The sequence below is a fragment of the Dipodomys merriami genome, unplaced genomic scaffold (genome assembly GCF_024711535.1).
Source record: "Dipodomys merriami isolate MVZ:Mamm:240054 unplaced genomic scaffold, mDipMer1.0.p SCAF_17, whole genome shotgun sequence".
Lineage (NCBI taxonomy): Eukaryota > Metazoa > Chordata > Mammalia > Rodentia > Heteromyidae > Dipodomys > Dipodomys merriami.
The window spans coordinates 1,244,285-1,262,944 of NW_027203048.1; the positions used below are offsets into that span (position 1 = coordinate 1,244,285).

Sequence of the window (18,660 nt, forward strand, 5' to 3'; positions counted from 1 at the left end):
GAGAAAAAGTATCTTTGAGGTGGGGGCTCACTAAACTTTAGAGACATATGACCTAAAACATTGTCTAAAGAACAACAATGATGAAAATGGCCAAAAGTCTCTGTGGAGAACACACATGCACTGTTTGTCTTCTGGTTCTCTACAAAATGATGAACCAATGAGCATCCTATGGACAGAATCTGGTACTTGGTTACCGGAAGTGAAGTGTTAGCATATTCTACCAAGTGCTTCCCTTTCCCCATTACTCATCTTCAGAATCCTTATAGCTAGATATCTCAGGTTACCTTTGTTTCCTATCCATTAATATAGAAGAGGTCCTCTGAACAGACAAGCATGACAGAGGGTATTATTAATAAACCTCCTCAGAAAGGTTAATTTGTTTAAAGTTTATTGTAAAGGTGACGTACTGAGAGGTTACCATTACGTAAGTCGGGTAAGGAGTACATTTCTTTTTCAACAGTGTCATTCTCTCCCTCATTTTCTCCCAGCTTTCCCCTCAACAGACAGAAACAGAATACTGAACCCACAGATTCAGGGGCTTGGGGATTCCTTTTGATGTGTATAGGAGATAGGATTTCTCAGAACACGATCCTAGGCAAGTTAAAGGCTCTCATAACTTGGCATTTCGTTGGTAAAGACATTGGGCACTTTATGAAAGAAAAAATGAAAAGGCATAGTATCAAAAAGACACTCAGAGGAGCAGCAGTCAACAGGGAAATGTAACCTTCTTTCATACCTGCAGTCTCTACTAAAAATAAAAGCTGAGATTAAATGCAAGGTTTTTCTCTCTTTTTTTAAGTAAACAACAAACTTTCTATGCTCTTAAGCCTGCACATGAAATGGACTTTCACCCATTTATTCATGTCCACATATTTATGGAGTGGCAAAGAGGGGCTGAGCCTTCCTCTAACCGCCATAGGTGAACTCTCGTGGCTCAGATGACTCATTTTTGCCTGGGATCCATGTGAAGAATCGTGGGGCAAGTACAAGGGCAAAGAGAGGCTACAGTTTTCCACTAAGGATGTATTCCATAAAGGAATACAGTGCTGCAAGAAAGGTATGGCGAGGGAAGGATGCACAGAGGACATGGTTTTTCCTCAGAATATGCATCAATTAGTGCCATCTAGTCTCCACAGTCTCCCACTGAGAAAACACTCGCTCACAGGCAGGCATCCTCATGGGAGATTGCACTAATGTGGAATTAGGAAAAGAGGTTGTTTACTCTATGCACAGTGCCTACTTCCTTCTCCTTCCTTCCTTCCTACCATCCTTCCCTCCTTCCTTCTCTTTCTTTTATTGTACTGGTCCTGGGACTTGAACTCAGGATCCGGATACTGTCTTTGTGCTGCTGTTTAGCTCAAAGCTAGTGCTTTACCACTTGAGCCACCGCTCCATTTCCAGCTTTTTGATTGCAATAAGAGTCCCATGGACTTTCGTTCCTGGGCTGGCTTCAGATGTGGATACTCAGATCTCAGCCTCCTGAGTAGCTAGGGTTATAAGTATGAGCCACCAGCACCTGGCAAAATGCTCACTCATAATCCCAGCTCTGCACCCACTGCCTCTGCTCTTCAGGGCAAGTTACTTCATCTCTCTTAGGTCTCTGAGTCCTCATCTGTAAAATGAGTTTGTGAAAAGTACCTATTTTATCAAGTTGTGAGGACTAATCAGATGAAAATATAAAATGTGCCAGTGTCTTAAGAGGTGGAGATCAGTAGGGTTGCTGTTCACAGCCTGCCCAGAAAAATAAAGAAGAAAGATGAAAAACCATCTAAACCAATATCTGGGCACAGTGGTGCTCCCTCAGCCATCCCCTGCTATGTGGTAGACTGGGATGCGGAGGATTGGAATTCCAGACCCCTTCCCAACAGAACAAGCTAGGTGTGGTATTACATGTCTGCCATTTCAGCTAGGGTGAGAAGCATAAACAAGAAGGCTGCTGTCTAGGTTGGCCTAGACAGCAGATCCTATTTCAGAATTGCCAACAGGATAAAGGCCTGGAGGTATGGGACAAGTGGTAGCAAACTTGAAGCTGAGTTCAAATCCAAGTATCACTTTTTTTTTTTTTTTTGTGTCAGTTATGGGGCTTAAACTCTGGGCCTGAATGCTGTCCTTCAGCTCAAGGCTAGAGCTCTTCCACTTAAGCCACAACACCACTTCCAGTTTTCTGGTGGTTTATTGGAGATAAGAGTCTCACAGACTTTCCTGCTCAGGCTGGCTTTGAACCACGATCCTCAGATCTCAGCCTCCTGAGTAGCTAGGATGACAGGCTTGAGCCACCGGCGTCCAGCTCTACTATTTTTTTTTAAAGGAGAGAGTTGAAAATGGTATAACATGGCATTGCAGGCAAGTGCTACAGAACTGCTATAGAGACTCTTAAAGCAAGCCAGAAACCAATAGCCCAAAGCGTGCACCAACCTGCCAAGGGCATGGAGCTGCAGGAGCACTGAAGTCTCACCCTCTCCACACCCTCCCTGCTCCCATCTCTCACACTCTGTCCTCATACACAGAAAGGGGCTTTCTGGAAAGTTCCCTTCTCTGACTAAGGCCAGATCCTCTATGGGATTAACTGGCAAGAAGGAAGAGTATGGTTGACCCCAAACTTAGTACCCAGGGCAACACTGTCTCCAGCCTGCTGTCTATTCTTCAGGCCCATCCACCTCTCCTAAAAACACATTTCCTCTAAAATGGCCTGGGAGGCCCACTTCCCTCTCTCGCTTCCATCAAAGAGTATTCAAGCTTCAACCCTCGAGCCCAGCTTCAGTTTCACACTACGGTGGCCCCCAAGCCTTCTCCCCTGCTGACCCATCCATTGTCAGTTTGCTCAGAAGACTTAGTTGTTGAACCTATAGGGGTCAGAGAAAAGAGAGTTCCTTTCCTCCCTACAACTTCCCCAGCTAGACTGGAGCTAAGCAGTCCAATTTTGGTTTTAAGAATGTTTCTGGTGTCTGGCTACTATTTCAGGAGAGTGATCGAGACAATAGATTTTGGAGCTGCTATGCAAGGTTTGGCATTTAGTAGTCATGAGGGAAGCTTCAGTAACCCTGGAGGCTTCAAGGTCATTGTGGTCATTTCACCACACTCACACTGTCCTGTATGGCCAGGACACCCCTGGTTTTGCTCTGAGAATTGGCCTCCAAGGATTACCCCTGGAAAAAGGAGCCCAACCTGAATGATCTAATATTCAGACTGCCCACACACAGTCATTGTTTTTACGATAACTACTGAGTCCATTGAAGATCTGTTTACTATTTAGAATAAAAAACAAAGCAATCTACCAGCGTCCAGTTACTAATCATCCTATACTATATAAGATACAAAACAGATAGCAAACAAAAATACTTCCCAACAGAAGAAAGGGTGTATGCAATACTAGGAACAACACAAAGAACTACACATCAAAACTCTACATAAACGACTACATAAATGATATAAGCTACTATATAAGTGATACCAGTTACTTTTTTTGCACCAGCGGAATGATGTAGATCAACATGTACATTCCAGGAGGCTGAATATGCTAAGCCAGATCAGCGATGGTCGATAGCTGGGCTGGGCTACATGTCAGTTGCCTGTCTGTCTTTTATGTGCTAGTCATGAGGTTTTCCGTTCCTGTTATACATGTGGCCAAGATTCCCACAGATGATTTCATTCCAGAATAGACGAAGACAACCAAAGTGATGTGAGTTTATTAGACACTTCCATCTGACACTAAAAATGAGTGAATGGCTAAAAATGTTTTCAAAAAACATTTTAGCACCACAACTGAGTGTACTCTGGATAGTCTCATCCGTCATTGATGCTGTGGTGTGTTCCCCAGAAGGGCGTGGCCTCCTCTGTGGAATACTCATTGCTAGACAGTTGGAAGCCTACCCATGGCAGTTCTCAAAAGAAAAATACCAAGAGGCCATTATGGAATTGAACAATTAAGGGCAGGTTTAAAATAGCCCTTTCAAGATCTGAGTTCAGTTTTCTAAAATAGATTATTAGCTCATCTCTGCTAATTTCTCTACAAATAGCCATATTCCAGCAGCAGAATGTCTCCAGGAAACAAGGGCTGTGTTAGATTCGTTTCTGTGAGTGAAAGGCAGGGTGTTCTCCATTTCAAATGTCAGACCATATGTCAAGAGTCAGCCTGAGACTGTGCTCTGAACCAGCCCACCGCACAAATGATGGGTGAATCTGTTCACTTGTACTTGTGAAGTCAAGGACGTGGTTCTCAAGAAACCATTTGCAAGGTCTGCTGTTGACCTAGGAAGGCTCGCAGCCCCACCCCACGCAGGCCAATTCTGCCAGATCGCCAAGCAGAAGAAATGCTACAGGTGGAGCAAGATGGCCCCCATGGCCCACACTCTAGTCTTGGAAAAGCCATTCACTTACTGTATTATGCTGCGTAAACTATTCCTGCCCTCTTGGATGGCTCTGACTTCAGTCTAACAATGACAAAGAGCCTCGAGAAGTCACCTGAAACTTGAGCTGCTCTGATCATGCATATGTGGTGGGTTTACATAGACAGCCCGTTCATCTGGATTGCTAACCTTCCTCCAGAGTTCTTTCTCAAGGATCTACACAAAGGACAGCCAGGATTTTCTTCCTCAGAGAGTGGAGCTTCCAAAGGGGGCATCCCAAGATTATTGATGGCCTGTACCATTGCATCTCAGCAAATTTACCATGGCCACTTTTGTGGCCTTGATACCACCTTCCGCATGTGTATCCGCTTCCCTCCTCGTGATGGATCTGATTATGCAGAAACCTGAGCAGCGGCTGAGAGTTCTCCACCCGTCACACCGCGTTATGTCAGAGTCTCTCTGCAAAGTTTAACTTTACACACCTCCTCACCTTCCCCCATCCCCTTCTTCTGACTCTTCTCCTTGGTTCAGTTGATTCTAATCTCTAGTGTGTCTGTGTCCTCCTATTCCCCTCCCCCCAACACTCTCTCTCTCTCTCTCTCTCTCTCTCTCTCTCTCTCTCTCTCTCTCTCTGAGGATGTCTGGTTTCTGGGATCATTCACTAGGCTCTGAGCATGTCACAGGAAATGTCACCTAGGAAATACATGCTGATGGATTAAATCTCTCCCATTCCTTTTATTTCATAATACAACACACACAAAAAAGAGGATGCCTTCTCCTTATCTCTGTCTGGCTTTCATTCTGTGAACAGCTGTGTCACACATCTGTTCTTGAAGCTTTTCTGCCCCTTTCCATATTTCTCTGTCAGGCAGGGAAATACGACCTATCAGGTCAAGATACAGAGAGATGAAGTACTGCCAGAAAGGTTCCTGAGAATGAAAGGCCCCCTAAAGAATTCACTCAGCCCAGGGCCATGGGCTGGCTTGGTTTGTAACTCAAGGCTTTCAGATGTTGAATATTCTTAAACTAGGCCCCACTAGGGTACTAAAGGCAGCTTTGGAACGGACATAGCAAAGCATTAAAAGAAACAGTCTGTAGGTAGATATCAAGTCATATCAATATCTATCTGCCTATTTATCTATCTAAATCTCTATTTATCTGTCTGTCTGTCGGTCTGTCTGTCTGCCTAAATCCCCCAAAGTGATTTCACATGCTAAGAACATGAAGTGTGGAAGGCCAAGGAAGGCTGAACAACTTCACCACATCTCTTGCATTCATTCTGTCCAAAGAATCACCATCTTAACAGGAAAGCCTTGCCTTGAACCCCAAGTGACCTGCGCTGACCACTGACCTAAGCCTGGGACCAGAAGGTGGATGAGGGCAAGCTGGCAGTCAGATGCTGGGAGGTGAAGTGAGTATGAGGGGCTGAATCAAACAACATAAGGCAAGCAGGACCCAGAGTTGGCAAAGCGGGCAGATGGTGCATTTTAGTGCAATGCCTCCAAGCTTTGAAGGTGGCATTCAAGGCCTTCACATCTGTCTGGATGCTTCTTTTCATGCTTTGTCCTTTCTGAACTCTGTGCTTTAGTCAAGAAAGAATAAGGCTATGTCACGGGATCTGCCGCTTTCTGCTTTTCCTAGGATGCCTTTTCCCTTTTGGCCTGTTGCCATCCTGTCTGTCAACAAAACCAATCAGCAATCCTCCTAGAAACCTCCTTCTGACCCCCCCACAGAAGTAGCAACAACCTTTTTTATTTTTTCCTGTGGATTCTTCCAGGGACTTCATCTTACTTCTTCACAGAATATTCCAGACCTCAAACACTCCTGACCACTCTTCACCTCACCCAAGCACCAAGCTCAGGGCTGAGACCTCAGTCTGCCCTGGAGTTCTCTGAAATGCACTGGAAAGTCAAATAGCAATAACCACACAGATGCTGCCTATAAACAAACTGAGTAGAGAAAAACAGTTGCAGTGAGGAGCAGGTGTGGACAATAAGTCTGTCTCAAAAGAAGCATTTTGGATGGCTTGCCCCTTTTTGTTGTTGCTGTTTGGGTTCCCAGACTATTTTGTAAATCTGCCATATTTCCAGGAGATGTACACAGAAGCTCAGGAAGGAAAATTCTCCATCGGTTTTTGAGTCACAATTTTCATCTTATAGATAATCAAACAGCAAGACAAGTGAGTGGAAGTGAGTGGAATATGGACTCAGGCACTCTCAAGAAAGAAAGAGCCAGGTGCAGGTGGTTCATGCCTTTAATCCTAGTTACTTGGGAGTCTGAGATCTGAGGACAGAGGTTTAAAGCCAACCCAGGCAGGAAAGTCCATGAGACTCTTATCACTAATTAGGCACCAAAAAAGCTGGAAGTGGAGGTGTGGCTCAAGTGGTAGAGCACTAGCCTTAAAAGCTTAGGGACAGTGCCAGGCCCCGAGTTCAAGCCCAAGGATCAGCACGCATGCACCTCCCCCCCCCCACGCACATACAATTCATTTAGGCGAGCACGCATGCACACACACACATGCACACACAATTCATTTAGTGGAAACAGCATGTTTGAGACTCTGCAGGAATAAGAATCTGAGCTATCTTAATCAAACCACATTATTTCCATTTCAGTTGGTAAGAGAATGTAGGTAAGGAAGCTAGTGTCCTCTCTGGCTCGCAGTAAGACCCCTGCTTCCCCAACAACGAATTCTAGCAACCTGCGCCCTCTACCTTGCACGAACAAAACTGCAACCACAATGCGAACAAGTTATTTTCCTTTCGGCAAGCAATTCTGCACAGTTGCTATGGACTGAGGGAAGGGAGCTGGCTCTGGACCACCTTCTCAGTGAGGAAGGGAAGCTGAGTGCTGAATGGTTGCTCTGGGCTCCTTTTCATGGCTATTAATCATACAAGAGCTCATTTATGACAAACACAGCTCACTGCCTTCACATGACAAGGTGCAGGAGTCCACAGAGCCTCCTTATCCCCCCCCCCGCCCCCAAGAAAAACCTAAAACAAAACAAAACAAAAACAACAGAGCACTGTGGGCGACTTGGGAGGAGCCGAGGGCAGGCACACAATCAGACATTGTAAGGCTGTTTGCACAACCCCGTCGTGCTCCTCGTGGATTTCCTGCCAAGGAGACTTTTAGATCTCACAGCCTCCTTTGCAGACATTTGCTCATTCAACATGGCTTCAGGCAGGGTGTGCTACAGAAATGCAGAGCATGCTACCCTCTCCTGGTCATCGCTGGAACTGCATGAGAGGAATACTGAGATAATAAAGCAAATCGAGATACCCAGAAAGGACACATCCTTCTTTTTCTAGAGTCCGACTTTGGGATTAGGAACTCTGAATCTAACTGCAATTATCAAGAGTCACATGAAGGACCTTCAGCAATGCATTTTATTTCTCAGTTCACAGATTCTAGATGGAATCCACACCACTTATTTGGCTATGCCTAAACTGTGTCTGCCATGACCAATGCTGAACAAACACTATTGGTAGTCCACACTTAAACTTCATCCAGTGTTTATGTCGTAACTGTGCTTACTGTCCTGATGCCTCATCTCCACAGTGCTGCTCAAAGGGACCAACCCTGGTGTTAGTCCTTTGCCACAATTACATATTGTGGGCAGAAAGGCGTACATGGTGACCATGTGTCCTTTGATTTGTTGTGTCACCTGGAATCACTAATGTCCCACATTAGGATAGGTTCGATTTGATGTTGGTTGGGGTGGGGGGTGAGCTGGTAGAAATTCTCAACTAAATTGTGACAGATTGCTCTGTTGGATTTCTTGAATGGGGATGGTGAATCTGGTTGCTGGTGTTCTGTGTAGTAATAGAACATGAACTTTTGGAGTCACAAAGAGCAAGAGTGAAATCTCAGATCAGCCATTTTCCAACCAGACATCCTTAACCAAGACAAAGGACGTTCACTAAACCTTCCCAAGTCTGAGCTTCATTATGAGTGAAACAGGAATCATTCCAACTCCTGCCAGGAGGCATTTTAGAAATATGAAACAATGTGTACAACTAGCCAGACATATAAATGGGGTCCAGAGGCTCAAGTAGTGGAATGCCAGCTGTGCATGCAAATTGAGTGAGAGAGAGGCCCTGAAGTCAAGACCTGATACCAAAAAAAAATGGCCTTGTGTACTTGAGGCTCACTCCTATTATCCTAGCTACTCAGGAGGGTGAGACCTGAGGATCACAGTTCAAAGCAAGCCAGGAAAGAAAAGAAGTCTGTGGGACTCTATCTCCGCTTAGCTGACATAATGTCAGGCTGGAGATGTGGTAGACTGCAGGCCATGAGGAAGAAAGCTAAGTAAGGGTGTGAAGCCCTAAGTTCAAGCCCATTACCAGCACACACGCACACACACACACACACACACACACACACACACACACACACACACACACACACACACACACACACACACACACACACACACACACACACACACACACACCCTCTTCTGGGCTCAGTTTTGTCCTTTTGGAAATAGAAACAGAGAATTCCTTCACCCTATGCAACTATGAATATCTGTTGGCTTTAAGTACAATCCTAAAGTATATATACCTGACAACATCCTACTTTCTATTTTTTACTATGTCCTCTTTCCCTTTGAGACTACATTCTCATATGCAATTGGCAACTTGATTTGTAATACACACCTCGAACTTCACACATCCATAATTAAAGATTAAGCTTTTTCCTTCAAAATCTACCCCTTCACTGGTCAATAAAGGACAGACAACACCATATTTCAAAAAAATGTACATCAGAAGTTCTATGTTAACCTCTTGTCTTTCTTCATATCCCATCTATCCAAGTCAACAGATGCTATCAGCTTCCTCTAAAGTATGAATCAATCATTTCTCACTCTCTCCTCCAGGATCCCAGACGGAGCCATTGTCAGAACCATCATTGGACTGGAGAGTGTTTTTAGGAGTTTCCAAGACATATTTCCCTTTTTGGCTTTTGCCTACTCCCAGCAGTTGGCTGTCTGTCCAGCAGCTGCAGAGATGTTTTTGATGCTGCTTCCCATCCCTTCTTCACTTCCATCCTTCCAAAGACCTCCCAGGTCACTAAGACAAAAGGCCTCCATCACAATCATTAAGACCTTCACTGTTCACCTCCCACAACTCCCGCACCTGCGCTCTGCTCCAGCCACCGTGGCCAGTACATTTGTTTCCTTCTTGAGTTTATTACATATTTCTTTTGTGGGTCTTTTGCATGTACTAGTCCTTCTGCCTGAAACGCTTTGCTTCAATATATTTATGCCTCTCTTTATTTTTTCAGTGGAACTCAACCTAAGTTGTCCAAAATAGAACTGCATCCAAAATAGTACTAGGGTGACCTAGACAGTCTGTATTTCCTTTTGCTGTCTATCCCCGGCAGTATATGCATCCTCCGCTTCTAGCACATAGGGCCCGGCACCTAGGAACAGCTCCACATGCACACACATGTAGATAACACATACACCGGGGAAGGAAGGGAGACTTTTATTTATGAAGACACTCCCATGACTCTTTGAGAGCACCTCCATATCACAGAAAAAGGGAAATCCTCAGGTCTTCCTGATATGTTCCACACACACACACACACACACACACACACACACACACACACACACACACACACACACACACACACACACACACACACACACACAAACTCTCTGGTCAGATTGTGCTGCAGTCAGATTTGTCTCCATCTTTACTTGTGTAACCTGGATAGTACTGCGAGGGTTTGGCAGATAGCACATGGCTTGTAGGCATGACATTGAGTACTTAGTCTTTACTTGAGGAGCTGTATAATAATAGTCTACACTGTGTGTGTATGTGTGTATGTGTGTGTATTCTGTGAGAGGCAATGTACTAAAAACTTCACCCATGCTACCCAATTTAACCCGCAAGGGAAAGCACTATTCTGGTCTCTGATTTACTAGGAAGCAGATGGATCCAAGGGGAGTAGCTTGCCCAAGATTACTCAGCGAGCAGCCAGCTGCCGTGTGAAGTGAACTCTGTCCATCCCAGAAGACTCTAAGTCACTGCCATTTTCCACTCATCTGATGCTCCAGAGCCATTACTCGTAGTTACCACTGAGGACAGAGGGGTAGGCTGCAGGCACACCCTGCATGAAATGGCTGGGGCGTTGAACTGTGTGCTGTTAGGAACATTTCTAGGGGCAAATCAGTGTAAAGGAGGCAAGGGAAGCTAGCTACATGAGTCAGAATGGGAAATGGGCTTGAATAAAATAGAAGAAGACTGATCCAGGTAAGAGTGGGAGAGAAAAGGGGTCATTCAAGGGAGAGGGAAACAAACGCATGGTCAGTGCATCTAGTTTTCATGAAGGACAGCAGCAAACGATAAAACAGAAGGCGTGCTTCAGGGAGCAATAAAGGGAGAGAAGGCCAGGATGACTGGCTAAGGATGGACTATTTAGGAAGCAGGGAGTGGGGATCCTCCTGCGCAGAAATGTGACTTAACACCATGAGTCAGTTAAACGTCTGCTGTGAATCCCTGGCCTGAGGGACATGAAGGATCTCCGTGGCTCTGAAGCTGGCATGTGCAGGGAGCCACAGGCTCAACCCCAGAATGTCACTTCAGTACTTTTCAAGGAAACCATGGGGAAAGTCACCCCTGGCTTCAAGTTTCATCCTCATTGTCTGTTATCAACAAGACCAGGCTGGGGTTAAAAGATCAAGGAAAAGTCCTTCCTGGGCCAGCATTCTAGGTCTGATCCAATGCCCAAATACAGACTCAAGCGACTCAAGGTAAAACCTGGAGCTAAGCTAAATAGAATTCTGATGCCACGTGGGTTTAAGATGCAAAACAGCCCATGAAGAGCATCTCCACAGAGCATCCCTGGGCCTGCTCCCTCATGCTGTCTGGAGTTCAAATTCTATAGCCAAGGCAGGATGGTACAACTGCGGCCCTTTCCAAGGCACAGGGTGTACTCAAGCTGGCCATAGTCAAATAGATGCATCCTGGAGAGTTCATCTCTGGGAGGAAAGAATTCACTCTGAAATCACGGGAATGAGTGCATTGCTAAAGAGAAGTTTCTCTGAGGCTTTTTGTACATATTAGTCATCAAGTGTCATAAACGGAATCAGGAGAAGTAAATAAAATCATTTTTCATATACTCTGTAAGGAAGGCCCGAACACCTACTATAGCCTGGCTTAATCTGTTCCCCAGAGGCTAATATGAACTTATTTAACCCAGGATCCTTCACCTTGGATTCTAGAAGCAATCGAATACCTTCCACATCCCCAACCCCAGAGCTCATTTCATGGGATATCATGTATCATGGAATTACATGAACAGTAAAATGATAACATTCAGGTATTAAGTTGAAGATGCTTTCCAATTACCAAAAGCCATGTCCACTGGCATTCAAAAATATTCCATGAGATGACCACATCACATTAATAGAGATCCCAAGGCCTTAGAAGCTACTTACATCTCCCAGGAAACGACAATACCTAGTTGGAATAAGTTAGAATCTTTCCAAAACTTCCAGGAATCATAAATTTAAAAAAAGCCTATTGGCCTTGTTCTGTTCTCAATCTATTCATATCAGATCTTGCATTTAAATCGATCTTCACCCAAATCTGCCATCTCTCCCCACACTTGCTATGGCCCTGAAGTAAGACCAGCCGCTTCCTTCTTCCAGTATCAACCCCTGCACATCCTGCAGGTGTTTTCTGTAAATATAACACACAACTGGGTAATTATGGCTCACACCTATAATCCCAGCTATTCTAGAGGCTGAGATCTGAGGACTGAGTTTCAAAGCCAGCCCAGGCAGAAAAATCCATGAAATTCCTATCTCCAATTAACTACCAAACAGCAGGAAATGGAGCTGTGGCTGAAAGTGGCAGAGCAGTACTAGCCTTGAGCACAAAAGCTGAGGGATAGCATACACACACACACACACACACACACACACACACACACACACACACACACACACACACACACTAAAGTAATATGCACGCGTGTCTGATGTACTACTTGTGGACAGGTCTTAATCCCTGCCCCATGCATTCCTAACACAGACGTTGGTATGGACATGAAATTGTCAAACAGTCAAAGGAATACATTCATTTCCATTTGTTAATTACAGAGACCAGAGCTAAATCAAACACCCACTGGCAGGAAGAGTGAGAAGCTAAATTCAAATATGATTCTAATGGAATAGACTCTTCTGGGCACCATTTTCTGTGTCTTTGAGGAAAGGGGTTCACAAAAGGAGGTGGCAAATCTGGGCTGAAAGAATGTATAAAGGGATTGGGGATGGAGACAAAGAAGGGGGGAGACTCCTCATGAATATCTATCCGTCTATCCATGGGTGAACCCCTGAGCTGCACAGGGGAGCCTCGGCTCTTTGCTTTCAGCCCAGCTGAGATCTCTGACCTTGGGTGGGATGGGTGGGGATGTCCCTTGGAACCACAGCAGTCACAGGCTGGGCTGTGAGATGTGTTGGCCCATCCGAGTCTTCTGCTTGAGATGAAGTGACTGGACCCGTTTTCCTGTGGGGTTTTGAAAGCTCTGAAGGCAGTTCCCTGCCAGGCCATGATGCCTGTCCCAGCCCTGCCCTCCATGCCTTTGCGGGCCCCATAGTCCTCTTCTGCAGGGCATTTCTGCATTCCTAGTCACTCCTGCTTTCCTTCCAGCCTCGCCGCTCTTCTACATGAGCACTCCCAGGATGGGAATTTGAACCTGCTTATGTCCAGATTATGCACATGTCTACAGCAGGGAATGAGTGCTTATTGGAAAAATGAGAGAACAAGTGGACCAGAGGTGGTGTGCGCATGTCCTGCGCAAGATCCTTCCAGACAATCACTTAGAAAGAGAGAACAAGGGAAGGGAAGGGGGGACTAGAAAAGGTGAAAAGTGAGTGAGCAGAAGAATGAAAGAAGGAAGAGAGGAGGGAAAGAAACAGGAGAAAAGGAGGAAGGGGGAAAGGACGGAGGGAAGAGAGAGGAAGGAAAGAAAGGAGGGATGGAGGGAGGAAGGGAGGGAGGAAAGGAAATGAAGGAAGGGAAAAGGAGAGAGGAAGGGTGGAGGAAAGGAGAGAGATGAGAATAAACACTTGTTTTTATCATGTTCACACCTAGTTAGATAAATACATAGTAGTGTTAGATATATGAAGGAGTCAGAGATCCTATGCCAGGCTTCAAGGTTAAAAGGGAGAAAATTTGAATCATTAAGGAAAGCCAAATACATTCTCAATGATGCACAATTTAACTCCTCGAAGGAACAGAAACCAAGAAGAACTTGCTTCCTGCCACTAGGATGAAATGACTCATTTTCAGCAGGAGGAGCTCGGAACCATTTCTTCATGGGCTCTGACCTCTGCCCCTGCCAGTCAATTTTGGGAAGACAAGCCATGAGAACAAAATCCAATGTCAGGGTGTGACAGGTGTGGCAAAGGGCAATGTCTTCTCACCCAGCTGACGTGGATTCATTTATGGATGCTCATCTTAAGCAAACTCAGGCTGAAGGAGCCCAGTGCCTTTACACAAGTGTTACTTTGCATCTTCAGGTCTAGGGAAGCTGGACAGTAGTGACAGCTCTGTCCAAGGTGAGGGTGTCCTCTCCCATCCCCTTAATCCACACCAGAGCCCTGACACTGAAATTTCACTGACTTAAAAGTTACTACCTTCATTCATCTGCCAGCACCCAGGCCTCCACTGAAGTTGATCAAGAGCTAAGGATCAGAGGGCTCCATACTCAATGCTTTGCTAAGTACCGCACACCAACCTCACTTAATTCTCACCCTCAAAGGCTGGCTAGTGGTTTAGAGGTTTTGAAGACTAACTCTATCTGGGTCCCCATGGGCTCATGCCTATAATCCTAGCTACTCAGGAGGCTGAGATCTGAGGATCATTGTTTGAAGCCTGCTTGGTTTGAGGAAAGTTTGTGAGACCCTTATCTCTGATTAACCGGAGAAAAAAGCCAGAAGTGGAGGTATGGCTCAAATGATAGAGCACAAACTGTGAGCAAAAAAAACTAAGGGACAGCACTCAGGTCCTGAATTCAAGCCCCAACACTGACACAGTTACATAGTAATTATAGCTCGCCTTCCAGCTACAATGGAGAGATTCAAAGCAAGAGCTTGCAGTTCAGTACTTTGTCCACTAAGGGGCGTTGTCATCTCTCAGGTAGGTTCTTCGTACAAAATAGAAGCTTGGAGAAAGGACAAAGCCGAGGATTCACTGCAGCATTGAATATTTTCCTCTCAGTAGTAAACATGCTTGACTCACAGTTAGAGTAAGCAGCACTTCCTTAATGTAGATAATTTCTCCTTTCAAATCATTAGTCTTGAGCAGTTGGCCAGATGGAACCATAGTTTTTAAGAAGGAAAAGCGAATTAATGGCGGCCCCTTGGCTAAGCATCCTCTCCCATCCCTTCGACTGATTTCTGAAGTCATGCTTTCCTCTGAGAAGCATCTGTCTTAGCTGAACTGACTGGACTTCATTCACAAAGCCGGAAGTGCAAAAGAAATTTTGTATCCTGTAGTTATAGATTATAACTCCAGAGAGACTTAGCACAGAGAGTCTCTGTAGACTCCTTTAATAAAACCTACACTTCAAATTATATTAAGAATGCTGCAATGAACCCTCTGGAGAATATCCTGGAAGCGCTAATGAGGAAAGGCTTTAAAAAAAAAAATCCTCAACTCATGATCTGTGCCCACAACCTTGTGCTCACAGGTAAACTGACAGACAGGCAGGCAGACAGACAGACACACAGACAGGCAGGAAGGCAGACAGAAGTACAAGCTGCTTCCAGTTTCTAGTTGCTGCCCCTGCCGGAAGCTTGTAATATACAAGAGAAACAGCAAGGTCCCTTGGAACTTCCCTGTTTAGATTAAAACCAAGACCACGATTAAACCAAACAAACAAACTCACAAAGTTTATCTATGGATTTCAGTTTAGGACCTGCCCTGCTGCTCAGGGCTGTGCTGTGTTTCCAGCCACACAAGCTGGGTTCCCAGGCTGGTGTCTGTGGTCCCCCTATGGTGCCCCGTTTGAACCCTTGGTCCTGCATCATGATTAAGGCCTGCAGGCTGTCTAGACAGATCAAGTGTTCATTGGGCAACTTCTTCATTCTCATCAAGCTGCTGTTCCGATGCTGTGTCTAGGGCTGTGGCTCAGCTGATGCCATGCCAGAGCCTCGCTCAGGTGGCTCGGGTGCTCAGCAGAGAGTGGGAAACATACAGAGGAGGAGGTGCAGATTCAAGGGGCACCTGCCACTTCCCTGCTATGGCCTGGGCTAGGTGCCACAATCCTCTCCAGCTGTATCTTCCCCAAAGTCGACTGTGATGCTGAACTCTTTGCTACCCCCGAAGTCTCTCTGCAAAGCAGTTTTTCAGATAAGGAAACAGCCAGGGTGCATTCTGGGATCTCTTTAACGTCCCCCCCCCCCCATCTCCTGTCTCCAGTATGCACACAATACCACGTTCTATGCAGGTATGTAGTTGTTTTTACCTACAAAGGAGCCTCCACAAGGAGTTTTCCTTCATTTATTTCTAATCACAGCGTACCACAAGGATTTCCCTTTTTCCTCAGCGTTGCTGCCTCTCCCTGCTCTAAGCAAGGGCCAGCAGCGCCAGCACCCATCTGGTCTCGGTTAGGAATGCAGAAAGGCAAGCCTGCCTCCGACCTATGGAGCCAGCCTGCATTTTCACAGTCCCGAGGGGCTTCGTGACGCGGTCCACTGCCTCCACTAAGGAGCTGAGGTTGCAAGGCGACCACCCCCATTTCCATCCTCATCCCCCAAATCCATGGGTGTTGTAGAACTAGTCCCTAAAGCAAATGCCACGCCCAAACTGGTTTAGTCTGCATTTCAGTTCACAATTGGGATTCTTTATTGGTGCTAATTGGCCATATGAGAACGTAAGCAGGGACTGAATTTATGAGTCCTTCCTATGGGATAGATTTTATGCTAAGCATTTAATTAATTAATTTATTTATTTATCTATGTATTTGGCAGTACTTGGGTTTGAACTGAGCCTTGAGCTGGCTTCAATTATTATCACATGAACCCTTCCTCTAGCTGGTTTGTTTGTTTGCTTGCTTTTGTTTTTGTTTTTCCTCTTGGTATTTTTCAAATAGAAGCCCACATGTTTTTGGCCAGTTGACATTTTCCTGCCTCTGCTTTCTGTGTAGCTGGGATTATATGTATGAACTATCAGATCCAGCTTGTTTGTTGACATAGTGCTGGTCTTGCTAACTTTTTCCCTGGGCTGAATCCAAACTGAGATCTTCCTGGGGCTGAGATTATGGGTATGTGCCACCATGCTTGACTAAGTGTCACTCCTTGAATCCAGTACCATATGCCTAAAAAAACCTTTCTTCTTTCTACTATTGGAACTATTTCTCACTCTCCCTTCCTTAGTTTACTTGCCAGAAAAAAAAAAAATCAGACAGAAGACCAGATAGTTTCTCACACCCTTCCAAACTTCCAAGATAAAGAAACAAGGAGGAAGATGCAGTCATAAAATTCAATGCATATCCTACAAAACTAAAAGAACAAATCATTGAGGGAAGGAGGGGGTTGGGAGGGATGGGTGAGAATGTCTAAAGGATGAAATTGATCCAGATGCACAGTATTCATGAACTGCTTTGTTGAGTGGCGACTCCTTTGTACAACTACTAAAAGATTAAAAAAATACATTAAAAACCTTTTCATGTAAATCTTTCTTCTAGTAGGCATGAACTGCAACCTTTACTTACATTTTTTTTTTTTTTTAAAAAGGAGCACAATAGAATCCACCCATTGTACGGTAGTCTTCATTAGCCTGGGCCTACTACTTTGCTGCTCGCTGAGCCAGTGCCAGCGGCTCGGCTCCCTTGGGCCTGGCTAGGGCACGAGCTGGTGCAGAAGTGCCCTCAGCCGGCACCATCTTCCCTCCCCCTGCCGGCCCCGCGCGTTGGCATGGTGACGCCGAGACAGTCTTCGCTTGATTCATCGCTTCCCTTCTCTCTGTTATCACTGTGTGAGATCTTGCCCCAGAAGGACAGCGAAATCCTGAGGGTGAGGTCTGATGTCAGGGGAGAACAAGCAAGGCTTTGTGGGCCCTTCGAGAGGACTAGGGCAGGCAGGCTCAGGCCCTGCACAGTGGAGGCCTGTGCTCACTCAGCTGGGAGCAGTCGTGAGGCTGGCTTGGGCCAGCTGGTTCTACTCACATGTCTTAAGTTCCTCCTCCTCTCTGACATCAGAGCTTAGCAAAGAGGAGTCAGATAGGCACCTGAGGCCTGCAAGCATTTATTTAGAAAAGGCTTTTGGCAGAGCTCGCTGCCTCCATCAGTGTCACAAAATCACTATCAGCCCAGATCAGTGGCCCAGGATTAGAATATAGCTACTGGGAGGTGGAGATAAAGGTGGTAAAGAGGATAGAAGAGAGGAAGGATTTAGCGAGCCTAGCCCAAAAGAAGTACCCAGGACCCCCTTCTCAACCAATCAAAAGGTGGGTGAAGATGGGTGCCTGCCATTGTAGATACGTGGGAAGCAGAAATAGTAGGGTAAGAGGTACAAGCCAGCCGGAGATTCTACTCAAAAGATAACTAAAGGACAAAGAATTGGAAGTGTGACACAAATGGTAGAGCACCAGCCCAGCAAGCACATGGCCAGGTGTTCAAACCTCAGTACCCTTAAAAGAAGATCCCTATGAGCCAACTCTTCCTAGCTGGCCTTCCTCTTTCACTCATAATGCCCACTCTGCTATCCACCACTCCCCTAGCCTGCCCTGGACCTCCTCCCTGCTTCTGAGAACCTCCTTGTTCAAAAACATCCCTCCCCCATCTGTGGTTGCTTAGCAACCATTGGGCATTCTAATGGCACAGACTGTGTCGCACACCAGTGACGTCTGACTGCACTCCTCACTGTGGCTGACTTCGGTTCTGTAAGCCTGTTGTATAGGACCTGAATATTCCGCACCAAGGAGCTGTAGAACACCAAGCCAAAAGCCTCCGAGCCAACGGCATGGCCCAACTGCAAAACTCTCATCCTCAGTCTCCTCAACATACCTCCCTGTTTATAGACGACTGATATACAGCATGCAGGGGGAAGGTGGGATGTCTAAAAAGTTTGGATAATAATACCCTAGTAACTGTAGTATGTACATACAGTCCCATATGCTATCTATACATCTGCATGTGTGTGCATATGTCATGTATGCTTGTGTGCACACATGTGTCCCAGAAGAAGGGAAGAGGGGGAACAGGTAGAGTTTGCTCTAAGAGTAGCAGACTCAGCTCTCTGTAAACCTACATTTTGCCATCAGGGAGTCAGTGTTTTTTGAAGACAGTG

General features: G+C 45.6%; 1 protein-coding gene across 3 annotated transcripts in view; it reads right to left on the reverse strand.

Annotated features, from left to right (window-relative positions):
• Cyria (CYFIP related Rac1 interactor A) overlaps window positions 1-18,660 on the reverse strand; it is a 95,594-nt gene that overhangs the window by 30,631 nt on the left and 46,303 nt on the right. The gene's annotated exons all lie outside the window — the stretch shown is intronic.